The sequence below is a fragment of the Lithobates pipiens genome, unplaced genomic scaffold (genome assembly GCF_037356315.1).
Source record: "Lithobates pipiens isolate NorthernLeopardFrog02 unplaced genomic scaffold, aLitPip1_a1.2 Scaffold_19, whole genome shotgun sequence".
Classification (NCBI taxonomy): Eukaryota; Metazoa; Chordata; class Amphibia; order Anura; family Ranidae; genus Lithobates; species Lithobates pipiens.
This window is the reverse complement of record NW_027507764.1, coordinates 520,117,454-520,135,045: the sequence shown is the minus strand read 5'-3', so window position 1 is coordinate 520,135,045 and position 17,592 is coordinate 520,117,454. Positions and strand designations below refer to the sequence as shown.

The window sequence follows — 17,592 nt, the reverse complement described above, 5'->3', positions numbered from 1 at the left end:
ACACCAGTAATAAAGGGTAGCTTCAGGTGTGTACTGTGCAGGAGGCACATAACACCCACTGTAACAGTGCTAGGTTCCCAAGCAGTAAAGACACTGTCCCTGCCTATCGTCCTCTTTCCCTGACCGCCGCAACACACTATACAAGGCCGCCGCGCTGGCTGCCTTATATAGTGTGGGGTGTGTACTAAACCCCCTTGAGCTATAATTGGCCACAGGAATACTGCCTGTGGTCAATTGTGGCTCTCCTCTCAGAGGATGTCACATCTGTTCTTATTATATAGAACTTATTATGCTCCTCGTAAACTTTTTCAATTTGGCCGAACTGCCGGACGCAAGTTGCCCCCGGTGCGGGAACATGGGGGGAGACATGATGCACATGTTTTGGAGATGCCCGAAGTTGATCTGCTACTGGACGGAGGTGACAGGAACCATTGATCGGGTGTTTGGAACCTCCACCAGGATGGAGGCGAAGTATTGTCTCCTGGGATTAGTTGATTGAGTTGGAAACCCGGGAAGCAGCCAGATGGCAGTTCTGAGATGCCTATTTCAGGCAAGTAAACTGATTGCCCAACCCTGCTTAGCCTCCAATGTTGGCATTGACTTGGTTTTCTTAGCTTGTTTCCCCAAATCACCATGTTGGCGTTTGTCAAAATGGTTGAAAGTGCCCAAAGAGATCGCCTATGGCCCCATCCCCGTGAAAGTGCCCGATCTTGTCTGATCTCGGAGGTTAAGCATTGTCGGGCCTGATTAGTAACTGGATGGAAGACCGACTGGGAATACCAGGTGCCGTATGCTTATTTCTTGATCATACATCACGGGACACAGGATCATTACATAATGGGTTATATAGGCACCTCTGGTGATGGGACACTGGTTAACCCCCAATTAAGGAGAATTCCTTCCCTATATAACCCCTCCCATATGGGAGGCACCTAATTTTTCCCTTTGCCAGTGGTGGTTGGTCACGTAAAACATGTGCTATGAAGAAAGTTCTGTGCAGGTCCCTGCGGGGGCCTAAGGGCTACAACAAACCGGATCCATATCTTGGGCCGATATTTTGACTCCCAAGATGATATGGTACCCGGGCCTCGTCATCTGAAGAAACAAGGTTTTGCCTGTAAGTCCTCTCCTATTGGAAGACTGGGCTCTGGGAAAACCAGACTTACTGTACTATTTACATAGTGGCACGAAAGTTTCTGGCAGAGTCTTTTACAAGGTCCAGGTAGGAGGTTCTTCTGAGAAGGAACCCCAAAAAAAACCTGAAGGTTGGCACAACTCTGCCCGCCGTGATGGGTGAAGGCGGGAATCTGTCTGTTTTCAGAAATTCCTGCGGCGAGGACAGGTAAGGGAAGTTAATCCTGTATAAATTATATTATGGATTTCTTCATTGAGTAGTTGTATGTCTTACTTGGTTTCCACCACTAGGGGGAGTAAGAGCAGCCTGATGCATACTTAAATGCCTTTCAGATACACACGCTCAGTGAAGCCTGGTTCTCCCAGATGACTCATGTCTCCACTGCAATCTCAGCCACAATGAAGGTAATACGTAGTCTGGGGGTCCCAGACAGCTCCGATGGCAATTCCCTTCCCCCCTGGATACCGGCAGTCCTCGTGCACGCACACCAAGCACGCTTCCGTGCTAATGGAGGAGGCGGGAGTGTGTTTGCGAGCCGCATCGTTCGGTGTGCACAGCGCTGTACTGCGCAGTTTTACAGCCCAGAGCGTCAGGGGGCTGTAAGTGGAGACACAGGAGCTGTGGGCAGTAAGCATCCCAAGGGATTGGATCCAGGCAAACCTAAGACACCTACTCAGCATCAGGTTGTGCAGTTTAAGCATATATATTTATTGTGAGACTTTAAGCACAACAGTGATTGCACTTTGTACTAGTACCTCTGCTTTGTAGCTTAGGACTATGTCTCCTTGTAAGAGGGTCTCAGGGGGAGATAACAAGGACACTGGCAAGTTACCGCCTAAGTCTAGGGGTTCTAAAAATGCCTGTAGGTTACCATCCCCCCCTGCAAGACTGGAGTCAGCCTCACAGGATGAGTCAGTGCCCCTGTCAGGATTTGCAGCCTCTCCTGATATTTCAGCCCCGGTATACATCACTGAGGACTCCCTTAGGGCTACATTGGAAGGTTTTGAAGGGAGAATCATGAATTTTATTTCAGCTTCCCTGAAAGAAAGCAGGAAAAGGGGTAGATCCCCTCCCTCTGCTGAGATTCCTCTTTCAGATGACACTTCTGACAATGAGGAGAGATCCCTATCTTGGGACAGGTATCTTGAGCAGTTGGATGAATCAGAGGAAGAGGAGAGAGTCCCCTCCTCCCAGGCGCTCAGAAAACAGGTGCAGTATTATACTGAATTGGTGCGTACCACATTCAGAATGCCTGCTGCTGAGATCGCTACGTCCTCTGTTTCTTCCCTGGGAGTCAGGAAAATCCCACAACCTGCCTTTTCCTTTCCAATTAATCCCTTAATGGATAAATTGTTGTATGAGGATTGGGGACATCCCGATAAACTGTTTGCTCCTCCTAAAAGGTTTTCTATGCTTTATCCTCTGGAGGAAAGTTTCACCAAGAAATGGGGGGTCCCATCTGTCGATGCGGCTGTTTCTTGCGTGAATAGAAATCGGACCTGTCCTTTGGATAATGCTCAGGTATTTAAAGATCCAACTGATAAGAAGCTGGAAACATTATTAAAAGCCTCCTTTTGGGGGGACGTGTCCTGACCATGGAGGAGTGAGGAAGTGCTTCACCTCAGCTCCGCTCCATCGCCGCACATATCAGCTGCCCTCAGCGGGGAAATCCGATCCACATCACCGGGCTCAATGTCCCAACGATCCCGACAGTCTTCCCGACCGCCGCAGGGTAACAAGAAGCGGCAGGGACAGCTGGATCAGTTCTTCCCGGGCCCCCACAGACAGGGCCGCGATGGACCCAATATCGACCGGGAAACTTCAGAAAGCTGGGAAATCCTCACAGCCTGCTACAGCGACGCCTTCCCAGTCGACCGGACCGTCTCCCCTGGCTTCTCCGGTGCCCTCCCCTAGATCGGTAAGCGATTCGGCCCCCCCTGCATCCCCCGGGTCCCTGGATGGCCGCTCAGAGGTCTCAGACCTCATGGGAGATGACACAATACGCCGCCATATTATGTCTCTCCCCACCAGAGAGGACCTAGAAAAGTTCACTAGCAGAGTGGAGAAGGCTTTCACCGCTGATATTGCCCAGCTTAAAGCTGATACTACACATCTGGGTCACAGAGTGGAGGCCCTGGAGGAAAAACTAGAAGAGACTCTCCCCGCTATTGCTCTGCTGCAATCTAGGTGCCAAACACAAGACCATCAGCTTGAGGTACTGCTGGGGCAATTGGATGATGTTGAAAACCGCAGCAGGGGGCTCCCGGAGGCTACTGGACCCAGGGATATTGTCCCCACTCTGACTGATATCTTTAGGGACATATTGGGACTCCCAGCCACTGCTCCTATTGAAATAGACCGAGCCCACAGAGCACTGCGCCCCCCGTCTCAAGACGCTGACAATCCCAGGGATATAATCTGTAAACTTCACAAATATACTATCAAGGACCGGATTATGAAAAAAGTGCGGGGTAAGCCCTTTTATGATTTTGATGGTGCTCGACTGACTTTCTATCAGGATCTCTCACGGCGCACCCTCATGCGGCGGAGAGCCCTTCGCCCGCTCCTTTCTGTGCTCCAGGCTGCAGGACTGTCCTACCGCTGGGGCTTCCCCTTCTCTCTGCATGTGCTTAAGGATGGCAGGCAGGTGACCCTGTGCACAAAAGACGATCTTCCACATTTTCTATCCTCTCTGGGGCTGAATCCCGTGGACTTTCTGGATTGGAGAGGACCCCCGAGCGACTTGCTTGTCCCCCCCCTTCCTCACAGATGGTCTACAGTCACACGCAAGCATCGACGGAGGGACAGACATAGTTCAACCCGCAACTCTTCAGTGGTTCCTTCTACCACCCGAGACTGATACCGAGCCTGGGCTGTGTGATAGACGGCTGATTGCGGACTTTTTCTACTATGATTGCTGGTGTCTGGGCCTCCCCCCACGGGAATTGTAAATGGGATGTTTTGACCCTGTACCCCCCCCCCCCGGGTGTTCCAGGGACCTGGATGTGCCCTATGCGGCCGAAGACTGTGGCTGCCGTGGCCGCAAGAATTTTTGGTGACTTCTCTCCAGCCCTTGTTACTGTTTGACTATCAGATTAGGCCTACAGGGCGGAGAATGTTTACATTCCCAATGTTGGAAGGTGGTCTGCCACGGCGCCCCCTTTTTCTTCCCTTTGCGGGGCACCAGGGGTGAGGGGAGGGGGGGTTTTTAATGTGTTTTGGTTTCTGTTTTTATTTCCCCCTTTTCTTTTGCCATCGTAGCTACCTCCGTGCCCCCCCCCCTCCGCGGTCTGCAGTTTGCTGTGCGGCTACCGTGGCGGGGGGGCCTCTGCCAGGGATCGGCCAGACTCCACGTCCCCGAATGCAATCAGCCCACACTGGGCTTCACCCCTTTTTTCCTCCTCTTTTATTTTTTACTTTTGTTGCTTTTTTGGATCGGTTTTTCTCCCGAATTGAGGCTATTCTGCTCTCAGATGTGGTGGGCGGGGCGGGGACCTTCCTTTTCCCCCTTGTTTTGGTTTACGTTCCCCACATAGGCCATCCATCCATGGGTTTAGTTCCCTGTTGGGACTTTAGGAGGGGGCTAGGAGCCCCCCCGGATAGTGGGGTGGGTCCCATCTCCCCCCAAACTGCTGCATTGTCTAATTTTGATGTAGCTGTTTTGTTTTTATGTTGTTGGTATTTTTGTACTATTTTTTTGTGTTTTTTATCTCCCTATCTCTCCCCTTTTCTTCTCCCTCTTTTTTCACTCCCCCCTTTTCCTAGGAGCCTGCTGTTGCTGCGGTCCTTACACCAGGCGGGTTGGGACGCTTGCCCAGTCCTCCACCCTCCAACTCTCCCATGTCTACACTCCAGGTAATTTCCTACAATTTACGGGGTCTCTGCTCTCCGGGGAAGAGGAACAAATTGTGGTGGGAACTTAAAAAGTTGAAGGCCCAAGTGGTCTTCCTGCAGGAAACACATTTCACCAGCCATTCCCTACCCAGGTTGCCCACCCATATGTTTAATCAGTGGTTTCACAGTACATCTCCTAAGGCCAAGTCCAGAGGGACTGCCATAGCATTCCATAAGACGTGCCCTTTTCAGCCAGTGGATAGCAAAATTGACCCTCAGGGCCGATTTGTTTTCCTAAAGGGCACCATAGCTGGGTGCATGTACACATTCGCCTCCTTATACGCCCCCAACTCTGATCAGCTTACCTTCCTGGACGCTACCCTTGACCTATTGACATACTTTAAAGCCGGGTATTTAATTTTAGGCGGGGACTTTAATGTCTGCCCGGACCATCTGCTCGACACTTCGAGCACCCGACCCTCACACTCCCATGCCTTTTTCAAACACTTTCGCAAATCACTGCAGGCACACCTTTTACTTGATATCTGGAGGATTTTGCATCCCTCGGGACGAGACTTTAGCTATTACTCGTCCGTCCATGACGTATACACGCGCATAGACCATGTCTATGTTGACCGTCCCACGCTTGAGCTTCTGTAGACGGCATCCATTGGCAGCATCACCCTTTCGGACCATGCACCGGTTGGCGTGACCATTCAATTACCATCTGGTCCCCACAGGGCCTGGACGTGGAGACTGAACGAAAATCTCTTGGATGACTCTGCTGCGGTTGCCAAGGTGTCGGAGACCATCTCCCACTATTTTAGGGAAAACGCCTCGGATGAGATAAGTGCGGGTGTGCTTTGGGAGGGGCACAAAGCCGTGATTAGAGGGGAACTGATATCATTGGGTTCCCAAATCAAGAAAGCACGTCAAGAGGATTTCAACAGGGTTCTGGCCGCCTTACAGGCGGCAGAACTCTCCCATAAGCAGGGGGGGAGCCCAGAGGCTAAGCAGAAGCTTTTTGAATTGCGTGACCTGTTTTTACGTTTATTAGATCGCCACACATGTAGGCAGGCCAGGCATCATTCACACAGGTACTATGAACATGGAAACAAATGCGGCCGTATGCTGGCCAGGGCCCTTCGCAAGAAACATGCTCAAGCTTATGTACAGAAGCTCCGTTCCCCCTCGGGTGCCGTTTGGGTCCAATCCAACAAGATTGCCTCGGGGTTCCAGGAATTTTACGCCCAACTTTATAACCTTTCCCCGGCCTCGCCCGCACACGCTCAGCCTCCCAAGTCTGCTGCCATTCAAGAATTTTTAGCGTCGGCGAGAGTCCCTACACTTACGGCGGAACAATGCGTCAACTTGGAGCGGCCGATTTCGCCGGAGGAAATTGCGCTAACGGTGAAATCCCTGCCCAAGGGCAAGAGCCCGGGATCGGATGGTTTTTCAGGTTCCTACTATAAGATCTTCCTGCCCCTCTTAACGCCACATATGTGCACCTACTTTAATTCCATCGCGGAGGGGAAGCCTATCCCAACCGAAGCACTGTTGGCACACATTACGGTGCTGCCAAAAGAGGGCAAAGATCCTACCGTCCCCCAGAGCTATCGACCGATTTCCCTTCTTAACGTCGATATTAAGATTCTAGCAAAAGTCCTGGCAAACAGACTTTGGAGTCTTATGCCCCAAATTATTCACCCAGACCAAGCAGGGTTTATTCGTGGCAGGGAGGCGAGAGATAACTCCATCAGGGCAATCCAACTCATTCATTGGGCACGTAACAGTCCTGATCCTAAACCTTGTATCGTCCTTTCGACGGACGCCGAAAAGGTGTTTGACCGCGTCGACTGGGGGTACTTATGGGCGGTACTGGAGGCTCAGGGGTTGGGGACGCGTATGATGTCCTCGATTATGGCCTTGTACTCCACTCCGTGTGCACAGGTGAAGGTGAATGGGGTGCTTTCCTCCCGGTTCCCGATTCGAAACGGCACGAGACAGGGGTGTCCACTGTCTCCTCTCCTTTTTGCCTTGGTACTGGAACCACTGCTCTGCAGGGTGAGGGCGAACGCAGACATTAGAGGCCTGAAGGTTGGGATGACGGAGCACAAACTGTCGGCGTATGCGGACGATGTGCTCCTTTATCTCTCTGAACCCCTGATCTCGTTGCCGGTTCTGTTGAAGGAGCTGAGGACTTTTGGTGAGTTATCCAATTTCAAGATAAACCTTTCCAAATCGGAGATTTTGCCTATTCACCTCGCCCCGCCTCAAGCGGACCACCTGCAATTAGCATTCCCCTTTACCTGGGCCACGTCTTCTATTAAATACCTGGGCATCCAGTTGACCAACTGCTTTGATGCCTTATATGCCGCTAATTTCCCCCCCTTATTACATGCGATCAAGGCGGATTTGTTGCAGTGGACCAAAACCGCTTTTACGTGGTTCGGCCGCATTAATATTATTAAAATGAATATCCTGCCCCGAGTATTATTCTTTTTACAAATGATACCCATCTCCCTCCCTAAACTGTTTTTTACCCAATTGAATAGCATTCTGTCGACATTTGTGTGGAACACAAAGAAACCTCGAATAGCCATGGCCTTGCTGAAACGCTCGAAGCTGACGGGGGGTCTGGGGGTTCCGGATATCCAGAGGTACCACAGGGCTATTGTTCTACAGAGGATACTTAATTGGAAATTTCATACTAAGTCAAAAGTGTGGGTCTCTCTGTAAAAATGGCTAGCTGGGAGAGATTTGGCTTATGCGCCCTGGTTGTCCCCGGAATATAGGGGGTTATCGGTGGATGTCTCCCCGCTCACTGTACAGTCTCTTTTGATTTGGGACAAACTGAACAAGACGCTGGGCCTATCCCCCCCTGTTTCTCCGCTTGCCCTGCTGGGAGGGTTCCTATGGTTCCCGCCAGGGGAGCGGAGGGCCTTTTTTGTCCCCTGGGCAGCTGACGGGAATGCCAGTTGTGGACAGTTTCTCAGCGGTGGCCAAATGGTCAGCTATGAATCCCTGCAGACCGGGCATGCGCAGACAGCTATGAATTTTTGGCGATACAGGCAATTGCACCACTTTTTTGAAGCCCATGGCCACTTAATCAGGGACGAAGCGCTCCTTACACCATTTGAGCGTTTTTTTGTAGCAGATGAACCCACTCCCCACCTGATCTCCGAATTATATCACTTGCTGGGCTGTGTTACCGAGGTCGCTAGACCGACATACATACGGGTCTGGGAGAGGGAGCTACAACTTGACTTTTCCGCGGCCCAACTGTCCCACCTCTACAAACTCACCTACGCTAGCTCCATGGAGTCCAAAACCCAAGAAACTAATTTTAAAGTACTGTCTCGCTGGTACAGAGTGCCGGCAGACTTAGCACGTATCTACCCTTCGGTATCGGACCGGTGCTGGAGGGAATGTGGCCAATTGGGCACCCTCCTTCATATTTGGTGGGATTGCCCACGAATCAAGCCATTCTGGGAGGACATCCGATCCCGCATAGAGGCAGTTTTGCATCTTGATGTGCCACTGTCTCCGGCCAACTATCTTTTGCACATTCCTCCGATCCCGATTGGTAGATACAAAAAAAGCCCTCTGCCGCATCTGTTGAACGCGGCCAGACGTCTTATACCGATTTACTGGAAACAAACTAGGACTCCCACAGTGGAGGACTGGGTCAAAAAAGTGAATGACATCAGAGAAGCGGAATATTGGGTGGCAACCTGTAGGGGTACACGGGCTAAGTGTGACAGCATATGGCAATCATGGACAGTCTACATGTCCGAAACTATATACGCTACCTCCAGTCTGGACTTGGCTCTACTGGAGCTAGCGGAACCCTCTTTGAGATCCCACACACACAATGATGTTCCCACCTAGTGGCTGTTTTTCACCTTCTTGCCCCATGGACGGAGAGACGACTTTGCTGCTGAGACTCGCCTGGTGCTGGACCGCTGCACTTCGCAGGGATGTCAAGTAGGCTCCACCCTCCTCCCTTACCCTATCCCCCAATCCCCTCTCTACCCCTTCTTGCCTCTCTCTCACCCTTCCTACTGTTCTTTTTTACCTTCTTTCTCTGTATTCCACACTATAAGATGTTGCCTTTTATTGACCTACGTGGTATTGAGCTGTGGTGGTGCGTTAGGCTTCCTGTGGGCTGGCTGGCCCTGCGGCCACTTTGTTTGGCTGACGGGGGGAATCCCTCTGTCCGGAGGGGTCCATGCTGGGACGTCCCTCCTGGGCGGGGGGGTTGCTGTGGGCCTGTCCTACCCCCGGGGGACGCTCGGGAGAGGTTGCTGGAGGTGATTGTGCCCCCCTCTCCTGGGCGGCCCCTGGGGGTGGTCCCATGCCTCCCCGGCCTTTTGTATGACGGGAGGTGGGGGACTGGGCTCCGGCCCGTCCTCTCCTTTCCGCTCAGAGGCACCTTGGAGCGGGGCCCTAGCCCACGGAGGCCGGACTTGATGTGTATGAGCTAGAAGACACTCCAGACGTTCACCTCCACCCGTTTGCCTAATTCATGTGTCTGGTTTGAGCCGCCAACTCTTGGCCACTGGGTCAGTTTTTATGGGTGTCATTGTTTCCTACAGTTTATTTGTTCTTTGTTTGGTCCTGACACACCTGTCTAATGTATACTTAAGTGTGTTTCAATGTCAAAATATCTCAAAATAAAGATTTTACAAAAAAAAAAAAAAGCCTCCTTTTCCATGACTGGCACTGTAGTGCAACTTACAGTCGCAGCTGTGGGGTTGTGTCAGTTCCTCAAGGAACAGGTTAAGCAGATGCTTGGCCTCCTTCCCAGTGAGGAAGTGGAGAATTATGCAGAAATACCTCAAATTCTGTGTTTCCTGATTGATGCGATTTCGGATTCTGTCCAACAAGCATCTCGTTTGTCTCTCCTGTTGGTACACATGCGAAGGGCCCTATGGCTAAAGAATTGGGCAAGCTGAGCTATCATGCAAGAAGCACTTGATTGGGTTCCCGTTTAAAGGGGAACGTTTGTTTGTAGAAGAATTAGACAAATTCGTCCAAAAAATTTCAGGGGGTAAATCTACTCTCCTTCCAGTCAAAAGGAGCAAACGTCCATCATTTAGGCGTTCTCTCTCTCCCGGAGCATCAAGCTCTAAGCAGTGGCGACGGCCTTCTCAACCCCCCTCTACAGGAAAGGCTCAAGGCCGGGCCCAGGGGCAGAAGAAATCCTGAGGGCGAAAGCCTGCCAAGCAGAGCCCGAAAGCTTCCTTGTGAAGGAGCGCCCCCGCTCGGCCAAGTGGGGGGAAGGCTCTTGCAGTTTGCAGAAGCCTGGCGGGAAGAGATCCGGGATGAGTGGGTGGTCTCTTCGGTATCTCTGGGCTACAAGCTGGAGTTTCAGGAGATTCCACCTTCTCGCTTTCTAAGGTCAAGGATCCCCAGGGACCCAGTAAAGCAAAGACCGCTATTTCTGGCCTTAGATCACTTACTATCCCAGGGGGTGATAGTAGAAGTGGACCCAAAAGAACAGGGTTCAGGGTTTTACTCGAATCTCTTCACCGTTCCAAAGCCAAATGGAAGTGTCAGACCTATCCTGGATCTGAAGAATTTGAACCGTTTTTTACGCATCCGGTCCTTCTGAATACAGTCAATTCACACTGTGGTCTCCTCCCTGCAAGGGGGAGAGTTTATGGCATCAATAGACATCAAGGATGCATATCTCCATGTGCCAATTTTTCCCGCACACCAAAAGAATCTAAGGTTTGCGGTAGAGCGGCGCCATTTTCAATTTGTGGCCTTGCCGTTCGGGCTAGCTACGGCCCCTCGAGTCTTCACAAAGATTCTGGACCCTCTCTTGGCAAACCTAAGAGCTCAGGGTATAGCCGTCATGGCTTATCTAGACGATTTGCTTCTCATAGAGAAAACAGTAGCGCTCCTGAACCACAGTGTTACCAGAACGCTAGAACAGCTGGAACGCCTAGGTTGGATTATAAACCTAGAAAAGTCGTCCCTACAGCCTGCTACCAGGTTGGAATACCTGGGTATGGTTATCGACACTGCTCAGGGCAAGGTGTTTCTACCAAGGCCAAAAGCCTTGGCCATTGGGGATCTGGTGCGTCTAATTCTGGGCAGAAGATCTTCCCCCATTCGGTTGTGCATGAGACTGTTAGGGGAAATGGTCGCCTCCTTCGAGGCCGTTCCATTCGCCCAGTTCCACTCAAGGCCTCTGCAAAGATTCATCCTTGCGGCTTGGAACAGGAAGCCCCAGTCCTTGGATCTTCCTATGCGTCTATCCCCAGGGACACGCAAGAGTCTCGTCTAACGAGTCTAAGAGTCTCGTTACAAACCGAGAATTTGCTGAAAGGCAAAACTTTTCTTCCTCTTCCATGGAAGATTATTATGACAAATGGCAGCCTGACAGGCTGGGGAGCAGTGTTGGAGGAGACGTGCTCGCAGTGGAAATGGTCTGCGATCGAGAAGCTATTGCCCATAAATGTCTTGGAGATCCGGGCAGTTTATATGGCTCTCATAAACTGGTCTTTCAGACCTGTTCGGGTTCAGTCCGACAATGCCACAGCAGTGGCCTATATCAATCACCAGGGCGGTACCAGAAGTCTGGTTGCGCAAAAAGAGGTGAATCGTATACTTGTCTGGGCAGAAAGGCATGTTCCATGCCTTTCTGCAGTCTTCATTCCAGGAGTGGAAAATTGGCAGACAGATTTTCTGCGCCGCCAGCAGTTGTGCCTAGGAGAATGGGCTTTGCACCCCGACGTGTTTTGGAACATATGTCGCAGGTGGGGTACTCCAGACGTAGATCTGTTTGCGTCCAGGTTCAACAGAAAACTGGACAAATTCGTGTCAAGGACAAGAGATACACTCGCTCAGGGGTCGGATGCTCTGACAGTTCCCTGGGATCAGTACAATTTGATTTATGCCTTCCCCCCGTGCCCGCTTCTGTCGCGGTTCCTGGGAAGAGTCTAGAGGGAAACAAAGTCGCTTCTTTTGGTAGCCCCGGCTTGGCCCAGGCGACCGTGGTACGCAGAGATCATGAAGTTGGCAGTAGGCAGGCCGTGGATCCTCCCTCTCCGGCCAGATCTGCTCTCACAGGGTCCAATTTACCATGCTGCTTTACACAGTCTGAATTTGACGGTTTGGCTGCTGAGACCCACATTCTGAGAGACCGTGGGCTTTCGGGCCCAGTCCTTTCTACTCTGGTCAATGCCAGAAAGCCGGCCTCCAGGCTTATTTGCTACAAAATCTGGAGGGCATATGTTTCCTGTTGTGAACTCAGGGAATGTCATCCTAGAAAGTATGTCATTAGCAGGATCTTGGCCTTCCTCCAGTCAGGCCTAGAAATGAATTTGGCCATAAGCACTATCAAGGTGCATATTTCGGCCTTGTCAGTGTTTTTTCAGAAACCACTTGCATCACATTCCCTGGTGCGGGCTTTCATCCAGGGGGCGATGCGGATAAGGCCGCCAGTCAAACCTCCGGTATGCCCATGGGATCTGAATTTGGTTCTCTCAGCTTTGCAGGGGCAACCTTTTGAACCTTTGCATCAGGCTTCGTTAGTTCTTTTGACTAAAAAATTGGTTTTCTTGGTAGCCATATCCACGGCTAGAAGAGTGTCAGAACTAGCAGCTCTCTCCAGTAAAGAACCGTATCTAATTATTCATAAGGACCTGGTGGTAATGCGTCCCAACAGGTCCTTTCTGCCTAAGGTGGTTTCAGGATTCCATTTGAATCAAGATGTAAGCCTACCATCCTTTTTTCTGGACCCACAGTCTGCAGAAGAAGAATCTTTGCACACTTTGGATGTGGTAAGGGCAATCAGTATCTATCTTCAGGCAACTGCACAGATAAGGAAAACTGATTGCTTATTTATTTTGCCGGAAGGCCCTAGGAAGGGTCAGGTGGCATCAAAATCCACTCTCTCATGGTGGATTAGACAGATTATTTCTCAGGCCTATAGTGTTAAAGGGAAGATCCCTCCTTTTCAAGTGAAAGCGCACTCAACTAGGGCTGTAAGTGCTTCTTGGGCAGTGCATCACCAGGCCTCCCTGGCTCAGATCTGTAAGGCTGCAACTTGGTCATCAGTCCACATAGTCACCAGATTCTATCAGGTGGATGTCAGAGGGCAAGAGGATATCGCCTTTGGGCGCAGTGTACTGCAGGCTGCAGTTTAGGTCCTCCGGTCCTTGGCGGTCTATATATTATGATCTGTGTCTCCCTCCCCTCAATCTGAGCATTGCTTTGGGACATCCCACTATGTAATGAAGCTCCTGTGTCCCCTGATGTATGATCAAGAAAATAGGATTTTTATACACAGCTTACCTGTAAAATCCTTTTCTTGAAAGTACATCACGGGACACAGGGCTCCCACCCCTCTTGGGTTTTACGTGGTTTCCTATTGCTTTGCTACAAAACTGAGGTGCCTCCCATATGGGAGGGGTTATATAGGGGAGGAATTCTCCTTAATTGGGGGTTAACCAGTGTCCAATCACCAGAGGTGCCTATATAACCCACTATGTAATGAAGCTCCTGTGTCCCGTGATGTACTCTCAAGAAAAGGATTTTACAGGTAAGCTGTATATAAAAATTCTATTTTTTATGTTGTTGGCGTTGACCTGTTTTTTTTCACTTGTTTCCCAAGATGACCATCTTGGCGTTTGTCAAGAGGGTGAGAGTGCCCAAAGAAAGTGCCTACGGCCAAATCACCCTGAAAGTGCCCGATCTTGTCTGATCTCGGAGGTTAAGCATTGTCGGGCCTGATTAGTAACTGGATGGGAGACCGACTGGGAATACCAGGTGCCGTAGGCTTCTTTTTATGCTGTTGGCGTTGACATTTTTTTTTTCCGCTTGTTTCCCAAGGTGACCATCTTGGCATTTGTCAAGAGGGCTGAGAGAGCCCGAAGAAATCTCCTACGGCCACATCACCCTGAAAGCGCCCGATCTCATCTGATCTCGGAGACTAAGCAGGGTCCGGTCTGGATAGTACCTAATTACAGGTGCCGTAGGAATCTTTTTATATTGTTGGCTTTGACCTGTTTTTTTTTCGCTTGTTTCCCAAGGTGACCATTTTAGCATCTGTCAAGAGTTTTGAGTATGTCCCGAAGCGTTCGCCTAAGGCCACATCACCCTGAAAGCGCCCGATCTCAGAGGCTAAGCAGGGTCAGGGTCAGGGTCAGATGGGAGACCGCCAGGGTCTATGTTGTTGGCGTTGACCTGTTTTTTTTTCACTTTTTTCCCAAGATGACCATCTTGGCATTTGTCAAGAGGGTTGAGAGTGTCTGAATAGAACACCTATGGCCACATCACCCTGAAAGCGTCCAATCTCGTCTGATCTCGGAGGCTAAACAGTGTCAGGCCTGGTTAGTACCTGGATGGGAGACTGCCTGGGAATACCAGGTGCCACCCTGAAAGCGCACAATCTCATCTGATCTCAGAGGCCTAGCAGTGTACGGCCTGGTTAATACCCGTATGGGAGACCATCTGTGAATACCAGGTGCCGTAGGCTTCTTTTTATGTTGTTGGTGTTGACCTGTTTATTTTCGCTTGTTTCCCAAGGTGACCATCTTGGCTTTTAAAAAGAGGGTCGAGAGTGCCTAAAGAGATCACCTACGGCCCCATCACCCTGAAAACACCCGATCTTGTCTGATCTCGGAGGCTAAGCCGTGTTGGGCCTGGTTAATACCAGGATAGGAGAACGTCTGGGAATAACAGGTGCCGTAGGCTTCTTTTTATGTTATTGACCTTGACCTGTTTTTTTTTTTTCACTTGTTTCCCAAGGTGACCATCTTGGCATTTGTCAAGAGGGTTGAGAGTGGCCGAAGAGATCACCTACGGCCCCATCACCCTGAAAGCGTCCAATCTCGTCTGATCTCGGAGGCTAAACAGTGTCAGGCCTGGTTAGTACCTGGATGGGAGACTGCCTGGGAATACCAGGTGCCATAGGCTTCTTTTTATGTTGTTGGCTTTGACCTGTTTTTTTCGCTTGTTTCTGAAGGCGACCATCTTGGCGTTTGTCAAGAGGGTTGGGCGTGTCTTGAAGAGAATGCTTACGGCCACATCACCCTGAAAGCACCCAATCTCGTCTGATTTCAGAGGCTAAGCAGTGTCAGGCCTGGTTAGTACCTGGATGGGAGACTGCCTGGGAAGACCAGGTGCCATAGAAGGATCTGGCCTGGTTAGTGTCTTGATTGGGAGATCGCCTGGGAATACCGGATGCCGTAGACTTCTTTTTATGTTGTTGGCTTTGACCTGTTTTTTTTAGCTTTTTTCCCAAGGTGAGCATCTTGGCCTTTGTCAAGAGGCTTCAGAGTGCCCAAAGAGAGTGCCTACGGCCAAATCACCCTGAGAGAGCCCAATCTCATCTGATCTTGGAGGCTAAGCAGCGATGGGCCTGGTTAGTACCTGGACGGGAGACAGCCTGGGAATACCAGGTGCCGTAGGCTTCTCATTATGTTGTCGGCGTTGACCTGTGTTTTTTCCCTTTTTTCCCAAGGTGACCATCTTGCCATTTGTCAAGAGGGTTGAGAGTGCACAAAGAAATTGCCTACGGCCACAACACCCTTAAAGCACCCAATCTCATCTGGTCTCAGAGGCTAAGCAGGGTTGGGCCTGGTTTGTACCTGGATGGGAGACCGCCTGGGTTTTCCAGATGCCGCAGGCTTCTTTTTATGTTGTTGGTGTTGACCTGTTTTTTTTCGCTTGTTTCCCAAAGTGATCATCTTGGCATTTTTCAAGAGGGTAGAGAGTGCTTAAAGAGATCGCTTACAGCAGCATCACCCTGAAAGCACCCTATCTCTTCTGATCTCGGAGGCTAAGAAGGGTTGGGCCTAGTTAGTACTTGAATGGGAGACGGCCTTGGAATAACAGGTGCCGTATTCTTCTTTTCATGTTGTTGGTTTTGACCTGTTTTTTTTCGCTTGTTTCCCAGGGTGACTATCTTGGCATTTTTCAAGAGGGATGAGAGTGCCCAAAGAGATTGCCTATGGGCACATCACCCTGAAAGCACCCAATCTCCTCTGATCTCAGAGGCTAGAAAGGGCCGTGCCTTGTTAATACCTGGATGGGAGACCGCCTGGGAATACTAGGTGCTGTAGGCTTCTTTTTATGTTGTTGCCGTTGACTTGATTTTTTGTTTGCTTCCCAAGGTGACCATCTTGGCGTTTGTCAAGAGGGTTGAGCGTGCCTGAAAAAAATCTACTATGGCTGCATCACCCTGAAGGAGCCCAATCTCATTTGATCTCAGAGGCTAAGCAGGGTTGGGACCTGGTTAGTACCTGGATGGGAGACCGCCTGGGATTTCTCAATGCCATAGGCTTTTTTTTTAAGTTGTTGCTTGATTCCCAAGGTGACCATCTTGGCGTTTGTCAAGAGGGTTGAAAGTGCCTGAAGGGATTGCCTACGGGCACATCACCCTGAAAGCACCCGATCTCACTTGATGTTGGAGGCTAAGAAGAGTCAGGCCTTGTTAGTACGTGGATGGGAGACCGCCTGGGAATACCAGGTGTCGTAGGCTTCTTTTTATGTTGTTGGCGTTGACCTGTTTTTTTTAGCTTGTTTCCCAAGGTCACCATCTTGGTGTTTGTCAAGAGGGTTGAGAGTGCCTGAAGAGATTGCCTATGGCCACATCACTCTGAAAGCACCCAATCTTGTCTGATCTTGGAGGCTAAGAATAGTCAGGCCTGGTTAGTACCTGGATGGGAGACCACCTGGGAATACCAGTTATTGTAGGCTTCTTTTTATGTTGTTGGCGTTGATTCGTTTGTTTTTTTCCGCTTGTTTCCCAAGGTGACCATCTTGGCATTTGTCAAGAGGGTTGAGAGTGCCCAAAGAGATCGCTTACAGCAGCATCACCCTGAAAAAGCCCTAGCTCTTCTTATCTCTGAGGCTAAGAAGGGTTGGGCCTAGTTAGTACCTGTATGGGAGATGGCGTTGGAATACCAGGTGCCGTATTCTTCTTTTTATGTTGTTGACATTGACCTGTCTTTTTTCGCTTGTATCTCAAGGTGACTATCTTGGCATTTGTCAAGAGGGTTGAGAGTGCCCAAAGAGATTGCATATGGGCACATAACCCTGAAAGCGCCCGATCTCCTCTGATCTCAGAGGCTAAACAGGGTTGGGCCTTGCTAGTACCTGGATTGGAGACAACCTGGGAATACTAGGTGCTGTAGGCTTCTTTTTATGTTGTTGGCGTTGACTTGTTTTTGTTTTGTTTGTTTACCAAGGTGACCATCTTGGTGTTTGTCAAGAGGGTTGAGAGTGCCTGAAGAGCTTGCCTATGGCCACATAACCCTGAAAGCACCAGATCTCGTCTGATCTCAGAGACTAAACAGGGTCGGGCCTTGTTAATACCTGGATGAGAGACCACCTGGGAATACTAGGTGCTGTAGACTTCTTTTTATGTTGTTGGCGTTGACTTGTTTTTTTTTGTTTCTTTCCCAAGGTGACCATCTTGGCGTTTGTCAAGAGAGTTGAGAGTGCCTGAAGTTATTGGCTACGGCCACATCCCCCTGAATCTGTTCCATCTTGTCTGATCTTGGAGGCTAAGCAGGGTCGGGCCTGGTTAATGCCTGGATGGGAGACCGCCTGGGAATACCAGGTGTCGTAGGCTTCTTTTTTTTTTTCAAATATAATTTTTT

At 50.2% G+C, this 17,592-nt stretch overlaps 9 pseudogenes; all 9 read left to right on the top strand.

The window, feature by feature from the left end:
* The first annotated feature begins 676 nt into the window (after positions 1–676).
* On the top strand, positions 677–795 carry LOC143999093 (5S ribosomal RNA; annotated as a pseudogene).
* A 12,851-nt stretch (positions 796–13,646) lies between these two features.
* LOC143999954 (5S ribosomal RNA) lies at positions 13,647–13,765 on the top strand (annotated as a pseudogene).
* Positions 13,766–14,561: 796 nt separating this feature from the next.
* LOC143999272 (5S ribosomal RNA) lies at positions 14,562–14,680 on the top strand (annotated as a pseudogene).
* Positions 14,681–14,783: 103 nt separating this feature from the next.
* LOC143999115 (5S ribosomal RNA) lies at positions 14,784–14,902 on the top strand (annotated as a pseudogene).
* A 378-nt stretch (positions 14,903–15,280) lies between these two features.
* LOC144000005 (5S ribosomal RNA) lies at positions 15,281–15,399 on the top strand (annotated as a pseudogene).
* A 99-nt stretch (positions 15,400–15,498) lies between these two features.
* On the top strand, positions 15,499–15,617 carry LOC143999459 (5S ribosomal RNA; annotated as a pseudogene).
* Positions 15,618–16,568: 951 nt separating this feature from the next.
* LOC143998839 (5S ribosomal RNA) lies at positions 16,569–16,687 on the top strand (annotated as a pseudogene).
* Positions 16,688–17,008: 321 nt separating this feature from the next.
* Positions 17,009–17,127, top strand: LOC143998967 (5S ribosomal RNA; annotated as a pseudogene).
* A 100-nt stretch (positions 17,128–17,227) lies between these two features.
* Positions 17,228–17,346, top strand: LOC143999317 (5S ribosomal RNA; annotated as a pseudogene).
* Positions 17,347–17,592: the final 246 nt, after the last annotated feature.